Here is a 25,127-nt window from a genome sequence, read left to right as displayed (position 1 = left end):
CTCTCTGGATGCCCTGGATGTCTCAAAGCCCTGGCAGGGGCTCGGAGACCCTGGCAGGAAGCCAAAGACACCTGGAAATTTGATCTTAATTCATGGAGCAAATTGCCAACCTGATATGAAGAATTACAGGCCACAAAAGTTTAAGTAGCACAGTAGTAGGAATCACAGGGTGAAGGAAAAAACTTTGGAGCACTGTACAGGGGGGTTTTGTATGTTGTACAGGGGGGTTTGAAATTCTGTACATGGGGGTCAGGAGTCCCAAGATGGAGGAATTTGGGCGTGCCCTGTCCTTCTTCTTTCTTCTCCTTGGCATCCATGTTCAGGATGATGTTGGCATGTGTGGATTGGTTCATGGTGAAGGTACACTTGCCAACAAGGGCAGAAAGTATTGGAAATTAAAGGTAAATATCTAATACGTAGTTTTCACTATAAAAGAGACAACCGCCCCGTGGGCGGGAGAGAGTGCCCTTGGCTGTCTTGCTGATCAGACCTCGGCTGGACAGACAGAAAAACTTTGTAGATAAGGAACAATAAACTCAACTGAAGACCAAAAGCAAGAGTCCAGACTCCTTCTTCGAGAGCGTGGCCTGCCCAGAACCACCTTTTCCCGTGCTGGGGCAGAGGCAAGTGACAGCCGACTCCGGCAGGGAAGAGCCAATTTCTTTCGTCTGACAGTGACAGGTTTTGGTAGCTCAAAGTTCTCTTGACAACTGCACAAAGTCCAAAGATTCTGCACTGTATAGAATCTGTACATTTAAATTCCTTTATGGTAGTGGTGCTGTGAGAACAGCACACAAATGCTACACATCTGAGTACTGCCTCATCCAGTACAACAATAAACTAAAGCTCAGCTGACACCAGGTAAATCTTTATGATATCACTTTCAAGGCTGATTCCTTATGGAATCTTATGTTGACTATTTTGCAAACAGAACCGACTGACACCATGTAGTTTTCAAACACATCATTAGGGTACCTTTTGTAACACTACTATATCATTTTAACTACAAAGCAGAACTGGCAGATAGCTTCCAAAATTCCCACAAAAGTGAAACCAAAGCTCCTAAAAATATCAAAAAAGTTGTGTAACTGCAAAATTCCCAAAAAAACCCAATCAAACCTCCTAAAAAGTGACACAAAGCTTGCATAACTAGAACTCAATTATCTCCTTAGAAATTGACTGTCAGTCTAAAAAAATGAGAACTTAAACAAAGAACTGTAAACTTAGAAATGCCATAGGTGAGCAGTATCCTTTCTCTTTGAGAGAAGATTACTAAGGCTGCATGAAAGATGAAGTATGAAAAATGCATTGGAATGCCTGTTAAAAGAGGCTGCCAGAAAGTGTGGTGTGTCTTGGATTATGTTCACTCAAGAACTGTCAAGAGCAAGAACTTTAATGGCATAAAAGCACTTAGAAAAAAAACAGAAGTTCTGGGCTTTGAGAGCAAAGTACTCCACCAGGGTGTCTATTAGCAACAGGCAGGGCTCTGAGGGTTTGTCTCATCCCTCCAAATATGACTGCATAAAGAAGCACAGCTTAATTGCTGAATATTCTTCCGCAACACATTTTAAAGCACCATTTACACTCTTGATGTTTTTCTGTTGTTGATTACTATCCATATATGCAAATTTTAAAAATTAGAATTATTAAAATGCACACAATTAATGATTAAACTGTAGCTTGCTGCTGGATGAAGCTTTCATCATACATGAGTGAAAAGCAAGGCTCAAAACAATACTCCCAGAGTTCAGATAGTCTGGCACTTTTTGAGTGGAAGTGAGATACTTGTATTTTCCTGCACTGTTGTTATAACATGCAGAAAGATACTCTCATCTGTACCATAATCATATTTTAGTGCCCCATCTGTAACTATGAGGAAGTTGCTCACAAGTATAATAGTATGTGAGAAAGTATCATCACCTTCAAGTCCTCAAATGGCCTTTCATCCCTTTTTCTAAATTAAAGAAACCCTTCTGATTTTTTGAGTCATTAAAACAGATTAAATTATCTAACTACATTAAAATTAATTTTATTTCATGTATTTTGCTTTCCAAAATCTTATTTTCTCATATTTTTTAATATTTTCTGTATCTTTTTTTTCCCCATGGAAATTTACTCAGTAAAAAATCTTAACTATATCCTAAGATTATAACTGAGTTCACTTCCTGGTGAAAGTTACTATCTCACATTTATGGATTATTAACTTGAAAGAGGCAGGAATGTAGAATGTGAAGTTTCCCTATGGTGTACATCCAATGTATGTTGATGGCCATTATTTTACTTTTCCATTTAATCAAGCTATAATAACAATACTCAATACAAGTGTCTCATCTTGGGCATGTGTTTTCAGTTATCTGCAGAAAGAGCCGATAGACATTCATCTCTTGATCCTGCAGCTATGTTAGCCCTTTTCCATTAAAACTTTCCAGAGTTCCTGCAAAAGCAACTGTGGAGGTGCAGGTGAGTTTATCAATTTTACTTGGGTAAACAAAAATTTTATTCATTTTTCACACCCTGGGAAACAAAACCTGTTGGTTGATCTACCTTTTTCTGCACTAAGATACCAGTTTCCCAGTATCTCCTCACCAGCCCTAGCAATACTGAAAAGCTGAAGTGGACCATGTACCTTTTTAGCAATTGTCTTTATAAATATTGTGTTTCCTGACCTGCCATAGTATATACCAGTAATTAAACTGCCAGTGGACCACTTGTAATATCTGCAACATTTAGTAAGGAAACAGTCCAAGGTGGATAGAAGATACCTTAGCAAATTTTGAGCTCTTTTCAGTGATGGAGGACATATTTTTCCAATTTGTGAGTCAATTTAAACACATTATTTTGTCTGCAGCACTGCTTAGCATTCCCTGTGGGAAACTTACACACAGATTTTCTCCTGCTCCTCAAACTCATGAGAAATGTAATTCTAACATACCAATTGTAAGAAAAGTCAAAATTTGTCACGGAAAAGGGAAGAAATTTTGTAATTCTATTATTAATGATCCTCAACCGTCTAGGTTTAATTTTGAGATGGACTGAGGAGCTGCTTCACAGAGGGATCCTCTTGTGCCAGCTTTCCTCCAGGGAGCCTGCCCATCCTCTGTGCTTGACCCTCCTGTTGTGTGGGGCAGCAAGACCCACAAGGCCCACAGCAAATACTTTTCAGTAATGCTCTGGAAAGTAAGGAAGGTGGACCTTCAGGATACAAATTTCATTTTCTTTAGGGGAAGCACAACAAAAAAATTAATTGGTTTGTTCACTGACTTACACTGTCTCAGTTAGGAATTAGTAACACTGGGTCATCTTGTAATCTTGATGTTCCAAACTATTTTCCACAGTATTTCAAAGATTTTCAGTGGGTTCAAATGGGATTTATATGTGTCCATTAGCAATTAAGTGAGGAAAAATAGTGCCTTGATGAGGAATCCAATCCCATCACTAATGAGTGTTTCTTCTGAAAACTTCTGAATCTCTTCAGGCAAGGCTGCCTTTGGGAGAGTGATTGATATCCTTTGATGGACTAAGATCTTGAAAATTGGGTGTCATTCAAATTTGGTAATCTGGAATTGTTTTCCTGGGGTAGATATTAATATATGTTGTTCTTGAAAATGTTCCTCTCATTTCACTGTAGTTTTTTTCCAGTACCTTATAAAAGAACTTTTACATTCTGGATTAAATATAGAGTAATTTAACACTATTCTCCAGTCTGAAATGTATGTGTTTGGTTCTTTAGAACTGTCTGAACTATGAAAGAAACCTTGCATGGGATGTGTATGATATTGGTATGGCATTGGTAAATTCATGCTTTGTGAACTGGATGTGTGTTAACACTCTGGGTATTAAAGAGCTTGTCTTCTACAAATAAAAAAATATATTAAAAGTTCTGAGCTTTCAAACAAGTAAAGTTCCTGTACTGTATTGTGTGTGACAATTCCATTAAAAGAATAGCAATGACAGTGTTTTTGCCACTGACTGATTATGAAGGGAAAGAATGAAAGAAAAAGAAAACATATATGAAATATGTCAGTCACGTCAAAGACTGACTAAGAGATATGCAAATTCTATCTTTTCTGTAGGAAGCACTGACAATTTTATAAAATAGAACAAAATTATAGTTGATACATTTTTCTTAGTACCAAATAATTTATTTTAAATCATTGTTATTTTTATCCTATGATACACTGTGCAAAATTGCCATCTCTTCCTCTGTATTACCAGTTCCTAGAAATATTCTGTCAATTGTAGTATCCATTTCTCCCTTATTTTAATTTCCTTCTTAAATATACATGCAGCCATAGTCCCATAACCTTTTTACTATGAAGACTCCTGTATGCCTGCCTGTTGATATCAAAAGGAAACAACATTGAGATATGAGTTTTTCTAGCTCCTTCAGAAGTTCTCTCTGTAATTTTAATTTATTATAGTCTTTTGGTGCCTATTTTTACATGCATGGGTGGAAATGTACCATGGTAAAGCTGACAGGCTACTATCAACACACTGTGTTACAAACAAACCTTCTTCATCACTTTATCCAAGTGATCTGATATTACTCTGAGAAAAGAAGTAAGTAAAATAAAATAGTGATGAACATTTAGAGTATGAGAGTACAAAATAATAAAAGCAACCAACATCGTTAAAAACTGCCTTAGACCTTAGGATTGGGCTGGGACTCCAAATCTCTTCAGAACAGTATCTTTCTTAGTGTCAGAGCTTGTTTTCCAGCTCATCACATTAATAGCTCTGAGACAATATAGGGCCCGCTCGCAATGTTTCTCCCTGTACTGGCCATTTAACAGAGCAATAAGCTCATTCACCCAGGAAGAGGATTAAAACAAGGCTGATGGCTCATTCTTTCTGCAGAGAAGTAATTAAAAATGTTCAGACTCTTCCTGATTTTATGCAGCCAGAGCAGTTATTATAGATCCTCCAAAGTACCTGGAAATAACCCTACTTCCTCTGGGACTACAGGCTCAATCCAAAGCATGTATCAATTTGGCTTTTGAGACTGTATGGCAACAAACATAACTGACATTGAAGATAAATGTGTTTCAAACACTAAGCAAATGAGATGCTAAAACATTGAGCCAGGTCTTTCACTGCTCTCAAGAATCTAATTTTCTTCTTTGTTAACTCAGATGAGCAATTTTAGGCTCTACTTCTACAAGTGTCTTTCTTACAGGTTTATTTTGCATTTATTTTATATAAAACCCCTAATCTTAATGGTGTTTTTTCAGTGTGTGACACAGATTTAACATGTTACAGGAAGGTAATTAATAAGACCTGTGGCTCTACAAGTATACTTACTCCTGTAATAAGAACATTTAATTATTTTTTTTTGTATTTATTAAAAAGCATTAATGAATATGACTCGATATGACATTTTCAGGAAAGGTGGAACAGAACAAGAAAAGGTCCATTCTCTGTAAAAAGACATTAGTTCATAAGTAGTTCAGCAAAGAGAACAATTTTTTCCATTCTTGTCCTGAGAAGTGGGTCAGAATCATCACCACAGCCCAACTACCTTGCATCACAAAATGTATCTAAAATTTTTACACTGTCCAAATTGCCTGATTTCTCTCTATATTGGAGCTGAAAAATCAACAGGGGAAGCTACACTCAGGGAACTAGCTGGGGCTTCTGGGTGTCACAAAGCCCATGTGCAGGAAGGAATGAGGACAAATGGCAGGGCAGTTTTAAACAGCTCCGGAAAAAAACCAAAAAAAAACACAAAATCACATTTGAAAAATGTACCTAAGTAGAGCATAATTTCAACTACTCAGGACAGGCAGAGTTATGAAAATTGACACAAACACCTAACCTATCTGTGAACACAGAACTTCATGGATCTCATGGGTTTTGCACCTTCCTTTTATACAGCAGTGGTCTCTAAGGGTATATTTTTTGAGTACAGCAAAGTGGCAGAGTTTGGTCTCTTGCCATGAAATCAGGTGGCATGCTTTGACCATATCCATTACATTAGGCTTTCCTTCCTTCCCGCCAGGGGCTCCATGCACACTGCCTGGGTGCAGAGCAAGTGCTGGCTTGTCTGCCCCTGACCCACACAGAGGAACATCCTAACAGGCTGGCACAACTGAGACCTCATGTGTAAGCCCGTGATTTTTCCCTGCTTGACACAGCCTGTGTGTAAGTTTACTCTGAGGTACTTTACTGGTGTATATATTTCCATTTACTTCACTGGAATTACCCAGGCAAATAAACTCATATCATGCCATAAAAGTTTTTAGAATTATGACCTCTGTGCTTCTTATAAACAGATAGTAGTTTATTAGCAGTTATCTTCCAATGAGGAAGATATCTTATATCCTCACAGTGGGGGAAGACATTGTGCACTTTGGTTTTGTCAGTTCTCTTGCAGCTTACCAGAGTTTTCAAATCTATCATTTTTTATTTGTCACTTCAACTTTGGAATGAATTAAAAGGAGTTGGGAGGAGGAAAGAATTCTTTACTGAAAAAAATACAAGTGGAAAAAATCATATAAAAAGAAATAGATAAAGGATATCTAAATAGAAATGTAAGAGGAGAGAAAAACCATCTGGGAGGCTGACTAATCAGGGACTTCACATTAAACTGTCAGGCAATCAATCACACTGGATAAAATTCATGAGGTTGGTAATCCTTTCCTATATAACCACCAAACAGCATAATTCATTAATACAGTCTGAGTACCATCCCCAGCTATTAACTGATTCACTCCATAGTCCAGTTGAAATGTAACACCTGAGTTCAGTTTACACAAACTCTGCAAAAAGCTATGCAGCAATTTTTACTTACACACAAACAGGTTAGAACTGTGTTTTCTTCTTACGTTCTACTTCTACAGCTCTTGTAGCAATTGCTGTAACCACTACTCTAATACTTGTGCTGTGGTTGCCCTCAGAAATTTCTGTTCAGATTTGGCTCAGTGGTATTCGTAAGCAGACAGAAGGCAAGAGACAATCCTCAAACCATAAAAACTTTATAAGCCAAGGAGGTGTGCCAGGCAAAGGCAAGAAGCAAGGAAGCACTATACTCATTTTTTAATGAGTGGCTAACTTTAAAAAAGAAGAAATTACATCCCTACCACTCAAAAACAAAATAAATTCAAATGTTAAGGTCCCAAAAATAGCTACATATGCAGCCATGGAATTAGTGCAAAAAATTATATTGATAAATATAATGGATTTGTGCAGAGAACGCATTTCAGACTGTGCTTTATAGGAAACCAGATTTCAAGAGTTATGATCAGAAACTCAGGAAAATAATAAAATAAACCTGAGTGGCAAAAATCATTCATGTGCAGTGTTCTCCCCACATTTCAGCTCTGGCATGTTCACAGTGATCTTAAAGCAGCAGCAGGAGAGGTAGGTAGCCTAAACCACTCTAAAGCAGAATGTAGCCCTTATTCCCTCGGTCCCTCCATACACAGGCACCCTGGATCCTCAGCACAGAGCACCGGGTGAAAGCTGGACCAGGAAGGGCGAAGGAGGGAGCCGGAGCCATGCACTGCCTCCCCCTGCACCCGAGGCTGGGAAGCACAGAGGTCCCAGCACTGCTGTCAGACTCCCTTCAGGTAATAGCAAAGGGGCAGAGAGTGACACAAGACAGCAAAAAGAACTGCTGCCAGATGGTTTATGGTACAAACCTCCCCCTTCTTTCATCTCCCAGACTTCCAGAGCTGCTGGGAATGGAGGGGGGCAGGGAAGAAGATGAGACTGTGGGTGGGAGGCTCACTCAGAAGAGTCTGGGAGCCACTGATGCAATGAATTCTTCTGGGTAACAAAGCATAAGAAGAAAGGTTATCTTTAGAAATCACTAAGTAAATAAATTTTAAATTGAGAATAAATATAATAAATCCACAGACAATTCAACAGTAAGGGGAAAACATTTGTCAATTTTTTTTCTCATCAATAATTTTTCTGGATTTGTTCAATACAGATATTTCTGAAAATAACATTATCTTTAGGTAGCAAGATAAATCACACAACCTTTGTCTTTTTCTAAGATTGGCTCTGCAAATTTCTCTAATTTGCAAGTATTTGACGAAATCTTAATTTTTTATTATTAAAGTGAGCCAAAGGTCCTTTACTATACTTTTTAGACTATGAGGGCTGATCCTTTCTATCAGAGGAATAATTTAAGTAAAAAGTGTATACATCCTGCTGTTGGTTTTACATTTCATTTGACAACAGAAATGAGAAATGTGAGTGTGCCCCTTTGAAATATCTCCTTAAAAATTCAGGCTACAGAGAAAGTGAGGATCTCTGCATTTTAAAGTAGGACTTTGAACCCCTAAAGTAAGAAATGGGCTGCTTTCCAGCCTAGATAGGGATGGATGTGCAGTTTTGCTGGCAGAAACACACACTGTCTCAATTTTGTTCATTGTCCAACACGAGGAACTACAGCAGCACAGGCTCCCTCTCTCTGTGTTCTGCATCAGTGTGTTCTGCCCCAGTAAAGGAGCCCCTGCTGCTTCTCCTTTCAGCTGCATTCAGGCTGAAGCCTGAAATCCTTACTGCAATAGCAGAGGATTATTAAGATTTTTCTCATGAAAAATGCATTGTGCAAAAAAGCTGAAAAACTTCATATTCACTTCAGTTAAAGCCCCAGACAGGAAGATTTTCAAATCCAGAGAGGAGCTCTGATGCAAAGAATCCAGGTTGCTTAGTGGCAGATCAGTCTGGTCCAAATCTCTGATGTTGAGCGAGGCTGGAGGAGACATCACAGCCCACTCACCAGGCATGTGAACTCACAGAGCTCCTCAGTTCTTCTTGTCTGTATCCCAAGAGCTGTGGGAAGCTCTTACGCCCATTCCCTGTCACTGGAGCCACCATTTTTAGAAAACTGGACAAAACATTTGTTGAGGCAGATGAACCAGGCTGTCACATGCTGCATTTCCTCACAGTTTGTCATCCAAGCAGTTATGGAGTGGTTTGTTTGTGGGTTTAAATTAGGAGCCATATACCCAAGTGCCAGGGCTTTTTTAAACACTGTTTCTGTTTCCAGGGAAGTAAACAAGAAATACACTCTTCAGTACCTCAGCTTGTTGGAGCTGGCATAAGTGACATGCAGCAAAAGCCTGGGCTAGCACATGGCAAATACAGAAACATCTGTATTTGAATTTTTCCAAAAGAGTCCAGAGTGCTTACTGCTCCTTTATGAGGATAAATATCAAAATCAAGAAGCTGATAAATCACTTCTGAATGAGGTATGCATGTTCCTGAAAGTGCTGTGGTTAAGTGTATTTCAGTGTCATTTTTCTTCTACTCAAGTGTTTTATTTATTAAAAGGCACCACAGCTATACCAGTCATTTATTTACCAGTTCATGCATTGACCAAGCTCCTTTGTTGAGTTGCACTTCATCCTTTCAGCACTGGTAATAGACCTTAGTATGTTTTTGCTGTACTTGTCCATAGAAAACATCTCAGTTAAGTCCTCACTTTTCATAAACAGAACTTGGAACATGCCCGTTCAATCAGCTTCCCAGGCACAGGTTGGCAGATACTGCAAGGCTAATTTGTGTATTTCTAAAAATGCTGAAAAATCTGTAACATAGACATTGTGGGCAGTCCTCTGAAATAATGAAGGTTTATATATCTTTATATACATATATATGTAATGTATATATGTTTATTTACATATAAGCATTAAAGGCTCCTGCAGACCTTAGGCTATAGTGGGATGGCTGACATTTCAAAAAGCACTGAACTTTCTGACAGGCTCTCAACTGTGAAACTTTTGGACATCTGGGAGACTGTTCTGGAAAGTATCCATGCTACCTTTCTCCGTTCCTCCTCTCCTCCCTGGGACCCCTCTGTGGTAGAAGAAGAGTGGTAATCCAGGTGAATCATCACACATCCATGGTGAATGTAGAGCACACGCACATGTGAGTGAGACAGAAGCTAGCAGAGCTCTCCTGTGGTCTCTTACAGCCTCTTTTCCCCATTCTCACCAGCACAGCTGCCTGTGCCAATTTCTTTCTACCAATTTCTTTCTTTTTTCTTCAAGACTGCATGGATGGCAGTCTTAAATCTGTGTCCTTAGGCAGCCAAGTACTTTCACAAATTCCAGCCCAAATTATTTCCACAGCATATGCACAAACATTGCAGCAGAGTAGAGAAATAAACCACTGTTTCCTTGACCCAGAGATCTTCAGCAACTCTTGAACATCCTTCCATGCTCAGAACTATGCCTCAGATTTTGGTGAATGGTCCCTTCTAAAATTTCATGTATGCCCGCTACACTTACAATTATCTTGAAGTGAGAGAATTTCCTATTTAATGGACAATGCCCCAAGTTCCTCTGGGATCAAAAAATGGAACATAGAGAAGGAATGCAGTTCCCACAGCATACAACAGCATCAGAAAAGGATTAATTCCAAAGGGCATTTGTCTGCTCAGAACTCAGTGCCTCTTGGCCCAGCATTGTTGGAGCAAAGGCCTTTCAGACAGACTCAGTACAGAGCTCTGCCCTGCTTCACCAGGGCTGGCAGGAACACACCTAAGGCAGAGTTCCTTGGATCCTTTTACCCATAGGTAACTGGTGCTGTTTCAGAGCTCAGGACTGGCTACAAAGCCCACCCTAAGCAGAAGGCAGCTTCCCGCTGAGCACTTTGCTAGCGCAGCAGCCCAAACAGCAGCAATAGAGGTCACTCTTTTGAAGTCAGAGCCACTTACACAAGTTATAGTCACAGCAGCCACTGCAAAGTAAATGTGTATTTTGGGGTTAGCACTGCCCAAAGTCAGTATGTGCTATTCATCTCTTCCATACACCTCTGTGGGGAGGGTTGCAAGTCATCCCTTTCAAGAGGTAATCTTCTCTTCAAGATCATTTTGGCTCACTGACTCATCCCTTCCTTGGATGATTCAGACTCAGAGCGCCAGGGGAAATAAAATATATCCATTAAAATGGTGCTTTTTTTTTTTAGGATAAAATGGAGACTCCAGTCCCACAAAAACAGACGGATTTTTTTTTTTCATTGAACTATTAATGAATGTTCAAAGGAAGGATCAGACTGAATATTCTGGAAACTGAAGCAATTCTTTTTCTGTATAAAATGAGCTGCTGCATCACAGTAAAATGGGTTTCAGCATTCAAGTGATAGCTTGCAACTAAATAGGACCTGATTAGATATAAAATCTGGTCCAGATGAAACTGGGAGTGCCTCTACTGTTTTATTCCTGCCATTCCTACAAGCAGACATTGGATCACTGATTCTGTATTCTGATGCAAAGATGTCAAAAAAAAGATATACTTTGTGAAGTGTCAGTTACAGAGGACAATTGTTCATCTTGATATTACAGGCTGATTTTCAGTAATGATTTGAAAGGGATAACATATGCTTATGGGACATCTCAGACAAGGGAATCTCTAAGTACTGAACAATCTTCCAGAGAAGCAATTCCAGAAATGATCTGACTCACCCACCCTGTTTGGCATTTTGGGAACATTTTTTAGGTTTAGTGATGCAGCACAGCCCAGTTGATAGGAAATTGTCCATTGCTTCACATGAAGGTGTGACTCTTCTAGCGCTGAAGTTAGGTCAGTTTGATTAAAAATCTCAGGGTCAATATCTGCCACCCACCTTGCTCACAGTCCCTACTCACAGGGAAGGGTGCACATTGGGGTGAGTTAATGTAACAAAATCATGCCATAAATCACAACTTCTGATGTACTAAAATGTTCCAATGTGAATTAAAGTCTTCAGGGACTCCGACAAGAGCTACATAGAGACTATTCCTAAGTGCAATAACCAGTAGTAGATGTGTGTAGTTTGGTGTTTTTGAAAGCTGGTGCTTGAATTGGTCTCCAAAGCTTGTGTAGCTGGAAGTTCAGGCCTGCTTCAAAGGAAAACAACTTTTTAATCACCCTGTGTAGGGTTGTTTACAATCCTTTTCCTTGCCTCCCACATGATATATTCCTTCACACTATGTGCAGATCCTATGTGGGTGGAGAAAATAAAAGCAAACAAACCATGAAATCTTGTTGAGTCCACAAACATCCTTCCAGTGTCGTCCTGAACCTTGTGAGACATCATTACAGAGCTGCTGCTCTGACACTGCAGGTATATACCTCTGGAGTAAAAGACTGAAAACTTGTCTTCTGTGTTTCTTGAGTGCCACACAGATTTCACACTTCCTCCCAAATCAGAATATGTGAGTCAAATTCTGTCTTTGTATGCAATACTGCAATTGAAGGAGTCATGGCAAAACGAGTAAGCAGTTTTTCCAATTAATTCTAAAGTGGACCTTGTTTATTAGAAAAATTAAAATAGTACTTCAGTAATCAAAAGTTATGTCAGTTTCTGCCATTCATATAAATGAAAGAAGACCTTATGAAGTCTTAGCCAAATTGGCATAAGTATCTGATTCTCCTGGTGAAAATCTGCCTTTTACATGAGTATGATTTTGCCAGAAGACCTGGTGATGCTCCAACCTTCCCAACAGCATTGCCTGGGACAGCACTTCAAGTCTCATGCCATGTCCACCTAGCTGTGCTGTCCCATTCCCTCCTTCCCCATGTGTGTTCCACACTGAGGCTTCAGTGCTTTTAGACTGCAAGTTAATTCAGATTAGGGAAGAATTGCTGTACTGGGACAAGAAGTTTTATTTAGTTCAAGAACTAGCTCTAGCTAAAAGTGAATATTTAGCAAAATTTGCAAAAACTCCAGCAAACACATGGTGATAATTCATCAGAATACTTCCCAGCCTTCAGGGGCTTCATCAGACAGAAGCGGTGTTTCATATGTAAAAGCTCTTCATGGACTTCTCTTGAATTTTTTGAATTATTTTTTGGAAACTTGAAATATCTGGAACATCCTATGGCAGAACTACTACACAGGTTAAACTCATGTTGGGTAACAAATCACTTCCTTTATTCTAAACCTATCATATTAGATTTATTTATCATATTAAATGCTAGTAAAACCTGGAATTTATTAGTTTACAGATTTCTTTTGTATTTTCCCTTCATTTGCTTGGGGTTGTGAACTGAAGAATCCTAACTTATTTGCTTCTTGCATGGAAACCACTGCATAAATTTGAACATTCTTGTGACTTGCTTCTGGGTCATTTCCAAGGGCATTGTGTATTTTTGAGCTGGGAAGAGCAGACTTCTACACAGTTGTCATGGTTTGACATGGGAGGAACATAATTTTTTTTATACAATGGCATCACGATTTTTTGTTCTTTCCCCCATTCCTAGCAACTATTAATGTTTTATTTGCGGGGTTTATTTGGTTGGTTTGTTGGTTGGTTGGTTGGTTGGTTGGTTGGTTGGTTGGTTGGTTGGTTTGTTGGTTCTTCTATCAGTACTGAACACCAAGCTGATCTTTTCACACAAGTATATACTACAGCCCCAAAGACTTCCACAAGAGACTGTTTTAATGACAATATGGTAATGACCACAGTGGGATGCTGGGGGTCTAGGGTTTCTGTTGGTCTCTCAAGTACAAATTGGTGGTTTCCACTCAGCAATGACATATACATGACTATAGTAGATGTGGGAGGTTACATAAAATAGAAAAGAATCTGGAAAGAGACATATTTTCTCACTTTGCATCTGAAAATCATGTCACATGTATCTACTGTATATGCAGCTTGTACATGCATTCTTCTTCTTCAAGTGAAAAAACAACATGAGATATTTTGTACTTTTTCCAAGTTCCACAGACAATCCAGATTTCTGGATTTGGAAGAAAATGTTTTTACTTCTGTAAAAATATGTTGCTATGTAGCAAATTCAAATAAAAAAATCTGAAACAGATTTTAAGACAAGAAAATTAAAGGATTATAAAATACCACAATTCTACACATAATCTGCTTCTTCTTTCCTTAGAAGAGAAAAAATACTTCTCAAGTAGCCAGGGAAACATTCTTGTTTAAACTAACTACTTCTTCTTTCCTTAGAAGAGGAAAAATACTTCTCAAAGTAGCCAGGGAAACATTCTTGTTTAAAGTGACTGCATGCAGCTATAATATATATAGCAATGAGTTTATTCCTAATGGATTTAATAGCCTCTGTGGTCATCCATTACCTGTCATTACTGAACACTTAAAATCAAGAAGCAGTCTAAGATTTTTAATGTATCATTAAACTCCTCCAACAGAAGCACCTGAATGCACCAAATAATTACTTCTCTGATTATTATATTGCAACAGAGAAGATAGGACACAAGTTATCAAACACTGAAGTTCTTTTATACGCAATGCAGTTAGCATGTAATTCCAATAAATGTTTGGCTCACAATATTTCAAAGCAGAGGACACAGTCTTCTGGTTTTGCGGATCACAGGCCCTCTTTGATGTCCCACAGCTATTCTTGCAGGGCAGTTCAGAAATTGTTCCTTTTTAATCCATTCTGATTAATGCCCCCAAATGAGTTTTCCTGACACTGGTAATTTTGCTCGGCTGGGGAATGATTGAAGAGGATGGGCTTTCATCCCAGCATAGCAAATCACTGGCAGCCCAGTGCAACAAAGAATCAACCACCTTCTTCAGCAAATGAGATGAAACTGTAACTTGTTTTCTTTTAATTAACTCCTCACTAGATTGCTCCAGGCCGTCTTGGCACCCCTCAGCTCCAAGACAATAGCAGTGCTCCCAGCTAGAGTAAGATTTTGGAGCACTCAAGTTTCCTGGGAGTAGCCATGCTCTGCGTGAGTCAGGTCACGCTTTTCTCACGCTGTCTGAGAACGCTTTTGGAGGGACTGATTGGGGGCAGAGGCAAGTTGTGCGTATCAGCAGCCTTTTAGACAGACTCAGCATGCTGGTGAGCCAGGTTGGCTGGCAAAGATAACATATCAGCAACCCACGGGCTCCTCCACTGTTCATAATGAATTCCTTCCTCTGGGTTTTGCTTTCTGCTGATGACTTTCTTGGATTCCTGAGTTTAGCGTTACTGCCTCAGGGCTCTGGATTCTGTTTGTTTGTGTCCCTGTGTGGCCTTGGTTGCTCTTTTCTACATGGTGTACTCCTAGACAGTGGTGCAAACTGCAGGGCTCATGAATGAGCCTTTAATGCACAAGGCTGTTCATATATCCATGCACAACCACAGGAGCATTGCAGTGGTGCCAGAGTTGAGTCCAGACAGTCCTGTGGACAAGACTTCAGCACAGGCTGCTGCTGAGGAGGCCTTGTACACATGGGATCACTGTGCACATCCAGAGCCTCCTGTGCACAGTATAGAGGAGGTTAATGCAGACAAGGAACTGCTTCCTGGGGACAGACACCAGCCCACATTGAGTGAAAATGCATGAGGGACTTTCAGGAAGGAGGTGAAGCTAGACACTGGAGTACAATATATGTGCCCCTAGAAAATTTACAAAAAGGATGGAAAATTGCTTATATGGATTTAAACTTACAGAAGATCTTTTAAAGAACCATTACCTTTCATCAGCAGGTAAAGTATGCTGATGATTAATGTTGGGCTGGATCTGCCATTCAGTGCAGAGAAGGGATTGAGCAGGCAGTCTGTTGGGACATGCACCACTGTAGATGAATAAATCAAATTTTGGAGAAAGTTTTAATCATTTGTTTATAGTGGTGCAAACTCATCTCCCTCTCTCTCTGAGGTGCCACTGTTAAAGATTAAAACAAAAACAGATGCCTAAATGAAAGGATAATGTAGATCTTGTTCAGATAAGAAAATGTACAGTTTGTTTTACATAAGGAAAATATGTTCAACAAGTGTGATCAATTTTTCCCACAGATACAGATTCAGGTGTCTGAATCTACTTCTGGAGGTGCATTTCTTCTCATATTGATGAGAAGGAGAGCCCAGAAAATCAGATTATGTTAATTCATTTCAGTGTCTAATTAATTTCAGATATTTAGGTGAGATCCCTTCCACAGAATATAATACAAAGGCCAGTTAAATTAACATTTATTTTTCCTGGGCTTTAGAACATCAAATAGAAACCATTGTAAGAGCTAAAATCTTATTGTCACATGTAAAGCATGGACTTCCAGGGAACCAATGTGCAATTATCAGAACAGCACAAAAATTTTAGAGCAACACATTCTTGGTAACTGGTACAAAACATAGTCTACAGGAACATGTCACCCTTGTATTCAGGTGACAGAGCAGTTCATCCTCAAAATAAAATACAGGATGATGTGATAAGTGATGAAGACTATAATCTTGATATCAGTGGCAATATCAAGATTATAGTAAAATGTAATAGTTCTTATATTCATGTTGCTCACTCACAATAGGAAAAATAATAATTATACTCTCTTTGGAATGCCAACACATGAATATGAGTTTCTTAGTTTTAACAATAGCTGAGGCAGTGGTTAGAAAAGTATTAGAGAAGAATATCAGTCTTTTCTAAAGGCAGTGAAAAGGCAGGAACATGATGCTTGTGCACATCCAGTGGCTCTCCACACAAGTTAGTGTCTTTCCTGGAATCCCAGTGCATTTGCCCCACTCCAGATTGAGAATGTCCTGTTGGTCAAATGGGCTTGTCAAGTCAAATCTGTACCATAAAATATCTGTTTAGTAGACTGAAAAAAATAAATTTAACCTACATGAGTATAGCAAAACACATCAGTGAACATGGGCATGGAGAACATTTTTTCAAATTGTCTACTGAGAATAATCTCATGCCCATCTTTACAAAGGAAATGCTACAGTTGGGGTGGTCAAGTGCTGGTCAAGGAAGGCATTTTGAAGTTTAAATATTTAAATCAAAGTTAGGACAAAAAGGGGTTTTTTTTGTCATTTAGCATCTGTGTTTCTGTAGCACACATGGCTTTAAAAATTTGGCAATTTATCAGAGTGAAATGAAACTTTAATTAGATAATCAAGTTCTACATTCCCAGTATTAATTTGTAAGAACTTCAATATGCACAGATATGTGAGTTTCTTGAATAAGACTGCAGGATTCAAAAGCTGGAATCAGTCCACCACTTTGAAATCTGACAGTCTGAAGGACTGGTTTTATTTTGGATGATTTGCCCTTCTGAATTTGGTGAAGAATTATGAATTATGTACTGTCTTTTAAGTTCCTGCTCAACAGCTCATCTGGGACAAAAAAGGAAAAGACTCTGAGGTAAGGTATGTAATGTATCAGCACAGAATCATAGGAAAAATTTAACTTGGAAGGCAACTATGGAGAGCTCTCTTCCAGCTTCTTACTCAAAGCTGAACTAACTCCATACTCATCTGGTTTCCTTGGGGTCTTGTACAGTCACATTCTGAAAAGCTCTGAGGAGGAACATTCTGAAGTCTCTCTTTGTAAACTATTACAATACTTTAATTGTCTTTCTCTTTAAATAGTATACACATTTTTTTCATGCATATTTAGGTTAATTTTACCTTGCTACAGCTTTCTGCCATGGCAACTTGTCCCTTCATTGTGTACCTCTAAGAGAAGAATATCTATGTCTTCTCTGTACCTTCCCTCAAGTTGGGTCCTGCCCTGGTTAAAGCCAACTCTAACACAGGATGACTTTCTGAAAATGGAAGATCTTCAGCAGAACAGGAAGATTATCTTCAGCAGAACAAACAACACACTTTTTTCTTTAAGGTGTTTTTTTGTATGGCTCATTTTAAGGCTAAAAGCTTTGGAACATCTTCATTCTGGAAGTGTGTAACTACTGCTGAGCATACCAGACTCAAAGGATAACTCCGTGCTACAGATCTAACCAGATCAAAAAATAGAGAGGTCCCAATAGGCTTCTTGTTCAGGAAAAGCATGAAATCACAGAGAAGACTATAAAATTAATCATCAGCTATTGCTGTGCAGGCAGCTATGCAAAACCTACAAAGAGCTTGCTGCAGCTGAAACCTGTGGCCCCAGGGTTCAGCCATCTGTTATCCCAAGTATGGCTTGACAGAACCAGGCTGTATGACCTCAGTTTAATTTTATTGGTAAAATAGTTGTTAAGGTTTTACAAAGTACATGAGCTAAAGCTTAAAAACAAAACCCAAAAAACCCAAGGTGAAAACACAGAGAGAGATGTAAATATTGAATAATTGGTAAGAGTTAACAACTGAAGCATGTGAGAGAAAAAATGGTGAACCAACACAAAACCCTAAGGAAAGAAAGCAGAGCACTTACAGATGGCAACTGAGCAAGAGACAGTTCCAAAGTGCTGCACAGGCTAACTTCTCCACTGCACTGAAGATTGATTGGCCAACAAATAATTAATTAAAACTCTTTAGCAAGGTATATCCTGCTTGCAAAATGTCCTTGTGCATAGCAAAGATACCTGTACAAACCCACAATCACAGTAAGAGGGGTTGCATGGATAGTTTGACTGATATTAAGAAACTCTATAAGTGTTTTCATCAATTAAAAAAAATTAATGTATAATATCAATAAAATACTACATTAATATAATATAAAGTTCAATATATTAATATATTATATTAATAATTTTAAAAATAACCACAAACTCAGATGTTTACTTTTCATCTGTGCCAACAGCAAAAACAAATATGTGCAAATAATGCCAGTGTCCACAGAATTGTGGACAGACAAAATTGTCCGCAGACAATTTCAAAGGATTTTGTTTTGTTTTGTTTAAGGCTTAATGGGTGGTTGGGAGTTTGGGGTTATTACTCATGATCTTCGTCTACAGTTCACCTTTTTCTGTGTGCCAGGAAAACTCTCCTAAATCTGGTAGGTGACCAAAGAAGTGTGGTGGATGCTACGCGACATGAATGCACAAGGCTGTGGAAGAGCAATGCCTTGCCATGACACACGTAGGGCTACTCGGCAGTAAGAAGGCAGCCTAAGCCAGGATTCCTGCCCAGCCAGCCCTGAGAGATCTCCTGGGCACAGGGTTGCCAGCAGCTCCTTCTGGAGCCCTAATCCCTCCTTGCTGCCAAGAGTTGAGACAACTTATCTCTGTTTATGGAACAGAGTTCATGCCTAAGCAACAACAAAATGTTTTTACAGCTCAATTCAACACGTCATCTCAAAGATGTTTTGCTGTTCTGACCGTTCTTTATAGAATTGTGATGCCTTGGGAAGTTATAACCACCTAAGGACTTCCTCAGGGAGTCCAGTTTTGCTGGTGATAGGTGTTTCTGCTTCATACATTCTTCATCATTAGAGGAATCAGTTGGAAAGAAAAGGATTTTCTTTTAATCATGTGAATACTCATTAGAATCACCATTCAGCGATGAGTTTCAGCATTTTTTATGATAGTTTAATGTGATCAATTCTCCTGCTTTAAAATGTTGCAAATTTATAAGGCGTTTTGGGGTCTAACCTCAAAAACATCTGTATCTCTTTCAGAATGGATCAACCTCACATTTTTCATATCAGTTTAGCTTTATAATGGGCTATGTACATAATTGAGATGAAAACTATGAATAAAAACATGTGTTAGAGTACTACTGACTCAGTGAACTACAACTTTTTCTTGAGTGAAACAAGACATACTTGCAATAGCATTAGAGAACAATTTTTAGCAATATATTAAATAACTTCCCAAAACAAAAAAAGCAAGCATGTAAGCTGGCATTTTGCTAGGTCAAGACTAATAATCATTACTGTTATTCCAAGTACTGCAAGTGCATTAGTGAGCACAAGTTGCCATTCACTTGATTTTCATGTAGTTCCCTCACCATAAAATTATTTTTCAATCTACAGAAAGTTTGCTGCCTCATATATAACTCTTCTAGATGTGAAACAGAAAATTTCCCCAACACACATGTTTGTTACATCACACTCAATGCCTCCAGCACAATATTTGTTGTTTTATTGATTCCTGTCCAAAGTTGCAGCATTTTTCTGACAGAGTCCCAATTCCCAAAAAAGAGGCATCAAGACCAGAGCTGACATGTACTTAGCTACAGTCAGTCTCTGTGATGTAAAAACCTCTGGTTTCGGTGCTCCCTGCCCACACTGCCTTCTGGAGGCCTTTAAGGACAAGTTCACAAGGCAGAGTTTATGCCTCCCATAAACATGGAGCAAGAGAGCACAATAAAACTTGTTAATAGCAAGACTAAATGAAACAGCAGGACACTGTGGAGTTTCTTAATGTCCAAAACAGCAGTGTGAGAGTGCCTAGCTGACTACTCTTGAAAATAAAGGCAGTCATAAACAGCTTTCCCTTTGCTCACCAAGAAATGGGTTTAGAGGGCCTGTGTTTCCCTTTTGCCAACAGTCGGCAAAGCAGGTAGTCTTCTGGTAGGTGGCACACTGTGTCAAAATCTTTCACCTGGTTGAGGACAAACAGGGGTGACTTTCATCAGCCTACTTAGCAGCCCCACTTCCAGGTGGGAATGGTGACAGGAGGCAGCACGCTCTCCCTGGTCACTCAACAATAGGCCAGCTCCCAGCTGACCCAGTACCCTGCCCCACACATTGTCCTGTTCCCTGACTGATCTGTGCACATGGTGTTTGGTCAAAACCTAAGGAAACTAAGTAAATCAGTAGAGAGACATAATAGGGGACAGTTGAGAAAACAGACAGTGCCCAAGGAGATTCAGTTTCCATTTCTGTCTGTTTATCAATGAGCAAAGGCACTAAACCAGAAAGATGGGTGAAACAGCTGTACAAGAAGCAGCAGTTTCAGTTCTTCTAGGTCTGAATAAACAGATTTCATGTTTTGGCTTCACAATGGTATGAGACCCTTGAGTTTTGGCTTCACAATGGTATGAGACCTTTGAGTTTCACTTTGAGATCACCACTCAAATCAAGCCAGAACCCCAGAATTAATCTCATCTGGAATCAATGACTCTTTTCTGAGCTTCTCAACACACTTGGTATTACTCAACACATAACCTAATGGAGAAATTTTCTTCAGAGAAGGAAGAGAAATTTTATCCACTATTTCTTTTCAAACAACATTTCAGTCCATGTTCTCATTCAACTCTACCAATAGAATTTTCATTGAAATCTTAAATAAATTCAGGTTTTGATTTCCACCAGGTTGCATTCCAATTCTTGCAACTAAAACATCACTAGAAAACTGAGGGCAATAAAGAATCTAACGCTGGAAATCTGAGTTTTCAATGACATTGTATGAATTAATTATACACTTTTTAACACCTTCTTCATTATAGAATGCATCCCCCCTTGATATTTTATATATTTTGTCTCATAATTTGCAACTCACTCCTTGAATGTATATATTTAGGAGAGAGAGAGAGAGGTGTATGTTGCTTCATCTTAATGACAGTGAAAGGACAATTAAACTAATTGAAATATTAAATGTGGGATTTTTTTTTTTTATATAAAAGGACATTGGGCTTTTGTGAAGGTTCATACCCACAATACCAAAATACAACAGTACAAAGAGATAATTCAGTAAATGAAAGAGCTAACAAAACTGTACATATCCTAGACATATTGTTTTTGTGCCTAACTTTGAAATTGGTTATTGTGTTCTTATTTCAAGTTTTTATTCAGGACACAAAACCACATTTGGGGATTCTGGGATTTTTTAATCAGTTTCATGTAGGCAATCAGTAAAGATGATATATTTACGTAAGCCCAGTTTGTCACTTTTATCTAGGTTTTTAATATACTACAGAGGCCTTGGAACTCATAGTAGCACTTACTTACATGTTATAAGAGAAAGAGACTAATATAAAAATTAAAAAGACCTTATTTAAAATTGGATCAAGAAAACAGAAAAGGAGCCAAAGAGAAGATAAGCCTTCAAGTACTAGGTTAATTCAAACCCTCTCACAATAGTCCCTTCAGGCCCTTTCTCAAGCATCCTGCATTTGTACAGCCCTTACCCAGGTACCATACTACACACTTGTTCAAGCTATCTTGCAATATGCCTTGAAGACCTGCCAAACTGATTTAGTGGATGATGTCCCTGCCCATGCAGGGTGTTTGGAACTAGATAATCTCTAAGGTCCCTTTCAACCCAAACCAGCTCTGATTTTTGATCAGGACTCACAGAGAGAATGTGATTCTGCAGCCAAACAGACAATGAAAAACATCCATACATCTATAATATCCTCTTTAAAACAACATGGTTATTCAAGCAAAAAAAATCACTTCTGTGGTCCCTGGTATTGAAATTTTTCAAGCCCTTGCTGGAATTATTGTTCAAATTAAACCAGATATATCCATAATATCTACCTCCAAGGTAGGTAAAACAAGATGAGATAAACTTTTAAAAATATTTGCATCCCAAATATGTTCCTAATTTTCTTACTGCTACAACATTCCATGCAGCAGTGTTCTGTGCTTATCATTAAAACTGTTCTGACCACAGAAGGTCAGAAATTGCATTAATTCTTTCCTTTCAGTATTGAATCGCAGTGGGAATGGTTACACCAGTTTGGTGATTGCTGAAACTTTGACAAAACCCCTTGCTGAGTTGAGTAGAAAACCTCTTAAGAGCAGAGTAGAAGAGAAATAATCTAAAATTTATTTTTCATGCACACTGTAAATCATTCCTTTTTTATTAAATGTATTATTCCCATATTCCCCCAAAGCGCATATTAGTTATTCATATCATCATCAATAACACTGAGCATCTGGTTACAAATTATCATGCTTTGGGAATACAAATCTTATGTAAGAAATTTTGTTCAGGAAACCTTGCCTGTGCTATTAAAAATTAATTCATAATGTTGACATATTGCTAATCATTTATGATTAGTGCTTTTCTGTTTACCTCATTAGGTTCTGCAGTTATATCACACACATTTACTTGTGTGCTTTTTCTGAAATAATTTGTTTCTTCTAGTCAGTAATTGGCTATTTAAATGAAATATGCAAATTAAGTTTGTTAATTGTATCAGATTTGCTTTAGATAAGGAAAACTGACTTGGCTTTGTTCTTTGTGGTACCTCTAGTATAACCACGGATTTTCAGTAAATAGCACAGGTTTCAATTCCAGATCTTAGCAATCTTCACCTCAAATGCCTGGTAATATTGATCCTTCTTTGTGGTTGGTTTACCCGTTGCTTTCTGTCACAATCTCTAGTCATGTCACTGAAGGCAATTTTCAGAACCATTTACCTAATGAGACAAATTCAGTGAAGTCATCTGACAATTCAAAGATAATTTGAAAGGACAGGTTTTCAGAGCAGGAAAATGCCATTGCAAATGTGAAGACCACTGAGTATCATTTAGGGGCTATTTGAAGTGCTCAGCCCTCTAAATCTAAGCCTTAAATGTATTGGTAGGGCAAAGTGGAGATAAGTCCCACTGCTCCACATGGAAAGCCAGAGGAATTTGCAGTCTGCAACATCACAGAACCCAAACAGGAACTAAAAACTGTACTGGGTCAGAAAATGGCCAACAAAGGAGTCTGATTAAACAGCTTCACTTTGATCTTACAGAATTGTTATATCTTTAAATTATGTTTGATGCAATTACTGAACAAAAAAACTTCTCTCCATCCTTGACAAATTAATTGCTGTGCTCTAAAGTGACAATAACACTGTTACTAATTACAGATGACTATAACTTACAGCTCCTGTTTGTTCCTGAGATCTTTCTGTGGGTGTTTTGAGAACTGATATGCAAAGACTCTGACAAAGAATATGATCAGAGGAAACTGGTGTTTAGCCCTACTAAGTTTGCAGCTGTCTGCATGCCAGCATCAAAGCATTGCTTTAACAAGGGAAAAAAGGACAGCAGGTCTGAGTGGCAGGGTGTACTCTTCCCAGCCCTATGAGCAGAGAGTTTGCAATGAAAAGAGCTATTATGGGGCACTTTCAAATCAGCATTTATAATGTAGCTCTGCTAAGTGAGTCATGTCCTCCTTTCAAATACAGAAGAACATTTTAAAAACAACCTTACCCAAAATGCCAAAAACTCATAGTGTGTTTACTGTTCTGCTTATTGGTTCCTAATGAAGCCAGAGGGCACAGACACGTTTCCTAACTACCGAAGCTGGCATGTCCTGTGAGTCACTTAGACAAAGTGCAACTTTTGCTGAGAATGTCAGGGTGAAAGGCCACGGTCCCATCTAACCATGTGCTGTGCTGGAAAAATGCATCATCCTTTTTCCTTCCAATAATGAATATTGCTCTGACACTACTGCAGTGTGGTCAGATACAGTGTGTCCTCACAAACCTGTTCTGCACCTCCTAGGGGAAATTTGGTCATTCAGTCTGAAAATGGTTCAACACAGCACCATTTTACTAATACCTTGTCTGTCAGCTTGGCTACTTGGGCAAAGTCTTTAATTAGTAAACTTTGTGCCACAGGCAGACTCTTTGCTAAGTCTCACCTTGGAGAGGCAGGGCCTGGTTTATTAGGTTTTGCTCAAACAACAGAAGGCAAATAGCCCTGTCCTCCACTCTTCCAAAACCAGAGGCCCAGAAGGAAGCAATGCTGTCAGTAAGGATGGGGTCAGTTGGATGAATCAGAGGGTTTGCTATGTGCAGCACTGGTAGAAAACTTCTGTTCCTTCATTACCTGCAAGGAAATATCTTCTTGTGTGGAGCACACAGTCTCTAGTGACTCCCAGAAATGATAAAATGCCTCCACCTGATTTCTAGAAAATGCCAAAATCAGTTCCTCTGTAGCCTAGGACATCTATATAATATCTCAGACAATTTCTAGGACTATTAGGTAACACAGATTTGATTAAATTGTGTGCACCTTCACATAAGAAACATTTCTGGTCAGCTTCTAAGGTTCTGACTATGCATAATCTTTGTGAAAGCAATGAAACAAGAGCTTAAGCAATGCACAAAACATGTTTTCTCATCCTCCAGCTCAAGCAAATATATGGGCATTGCTTACCACAGACCAGACCTGAATATCGATCTGAAATCTGTCTCCTAGAAATGTCTGCTTTCTTGAATCAATTTATCAAGCATTCCTCGAGTTTCCTTTTGCTGGCCCATTCACTGGGTTGTCCCCTTGTGCAGAGATGTGAAGGTCTGTGGCATGCTTGGAGAGCTGCTGTGATAAGGAGCTGTGGAAATCCAGCAGAATCAGAGCTGCAATGTGTGACTGAAAACATACAGAGGAGATAGTGGTGGGAGGTAACTGGCTACCCAAGAGAAGGAACAGTACATTCATGCTGCAGCACTACACAGAATTATTTTGCTTCTGTTATTTTGGAATAAAAGTATGTGTCACAATGATGATCTTCACAAATGGATTTTACTACTTCAATATCTTAAGTTAGTGCTTTAATATCTTTTTCACTCATCAGACATAGAGCTGGAACTCAGTGGCATAGCAGT

At 38.8% G+C, this 25,127-nt stretch overlaps 1 protein-coding gene and 1 long non-coding RNA gene across 4 annotated transcripts in view; one reads left to right on the top strand and one right to left on the bottom strand.

Annotated features, from left to right (window-relative positions):
• SPATA13 (spermatogenesis associated 13) overlaps positions 1-25,127 on the bottom strand; it is a 172,158-nt gene that overhangs the window by 101,916 nt on the left and 45,115 nt on the right. The gene's annotated exons all lie outside the window — the stretch shown is intronic.
• Positions 942-7,543, top strand: LOC135295509 (uncharacterized). Its single transcript, XR_010357630.1, has 3 exons — positions 942-1,238; positions 2,351-2,460; positions 7,425-7,543. It is a non-coding gene; the product is annotated as an uncharacterized LOC135295509 (long non-coding RNA).

Source organism: Passer domesticus, chromosome 2 (assembly GCF_036417665.1).
Source record: "Passer domesticus isolate bPasDom1 chromosome 2, bPasDom1.hap1, whole genome shotgun sequence".
Classification (NCBI taxonomy): Eukaryota; Metazoa; Chordata; class Aves; order Passeriformes; family Passeridae; genus Passer; species Passer domesticus.
Note: the sequence above shows the minus strand (reverse complement) of the source record. Positions and strands in the feature narration are given on the sequence as shown.